Below are 1,648 nucleotides of genomic sequence, written 5' to 3' on the forward strand. Positions count from 1 at the left end.
TGTCCAATGACTTATTTAACATTTTTTGGAATGTCCAAAGACTTATTTGTTCCAAAAAATTGTCCAATGACTTATTTAACATGTTTTGGAATGTCCAAGGACTTATTTGTTCCAAAAAAAAGTCTAAGGACTTAATCATTCCAAACAAGAAAGTCCATTGATTTTTATTGTACTTTTCCCTTTTTTATATTATCCTCTCGGGGTATTAATATAGGATTAAATCTTTCTGAATTTGACAATCTTTTTAAAGAGTAACTACTTACCCTTGTATTTGAGAAAGATAACATAGGGTTAACAAAATAAGATGTTAACAAAGGTTTATCTTGAAGATCTAAATTCATAGGTTTAGAATCGATTTCTTCTATTTTTGGCAAGTAGGTACCTGCACTTGGCATACTTCAATAAATAATGAAGGAAAATCTATTGTATTGTTTATACTAAAACAATCTGAATTAATTTTAATTAATTAATATATATAATTTCAACAAAATTAATTAAAAATTTTCAATATATTTATTAATACAAAATTAATTGATATAATTAATAATTATTATAAACAATTAATATATAAATTAATTTAATTTGATTTATACTAGTTAATATTTATTAGTATTTGTAATATCTAAATTTTATTAATATTTATTTACAATTAATAGCATTAAATAATAATTAATATTAACCACAAGGATGATGCATTGATTTGAGTTTGGCTCTAAAGGTCAAAAGTACCAGAAAGTTTCAGGTTCAAATCCAAGGAGGAATACAAATTTTTTTGTGGCCACGGAGATTCAAACGTGGTGACTCTGGGCTATGTGCAAAGCAGGTGGTCGTCCTGGGCTTAATCGGCTCGCATAGCGGGTTGGATATCCAGGTTAATCAAAAAATAATAATAATAATAATAGTTAATATTAATCAAAGTTATAATTTGAAAAATGTGATAATAAGCTATCAAAACGGTATTTCAAGTAACATTTCAATAAGTTAGCTTATGTACATCCAAACTTATACCCAAAAAATAAACTAGCTTATTTTTATCAAACAATACCTTAAGTGTCGCCATCGTTTTTTTTTTTTATGTTACAATCTGATTATTTAAAAAAAATTGTGTTATACATAATTTGGCATCACATGTTAATAGTAGTAGTTCCTACAAAAGAGAGTGCTACAAAGAACATTGAATCATGTGTTATTTACCAAACATCATATAATAAACCTTTATCGTATGTTACTTATTTTCGGATGAGCATGACGATGATCTAGAATCTTACATGGTAAAAGATACAGTTATTACCAATAATCTTACCCAATAAAATATATAGCAAAGAACAAAAATCTTATTTACAGGTAACTAAAGGAGAAGACTTTTACCTGGCAATTAAACACTTGCAAACAATCTGTTTTTATAATTAAAAATGTTACCTGATAAGGTAAGTGATGATGGTGATCGTTCTGATAAGCGCTCACCTAGAAACCGTCTAATAAGACATTATTTGGCAATAATAAGCTAACTTATTTTCTGAATACATGTTTGCATGCACATACGTTAGCATATTAAAATACTACTTGAAATAACGTTTTGGTAGCTTATTGTTATTTTTTTCAATTATAAACCGTCATTAATATTAATTATAAATAAATATTAATTAAT

The sequence above is a fragment of the Cynara cardunculus genome (genome assembly GCF_001531365.2).
Source record: "Cynara cardunculus var. scolymus isolate 2C chromosome LG 1, CcrdV1, whole genome shotgun sequence".
Taxonomy (NCBI): domain Eukaryota; kingdom Viridiplantae; phylum Streptophyta; class Magnoliopsida; order Asterales; family Asteraceae; genus Cynara; species Cynara cardunculus.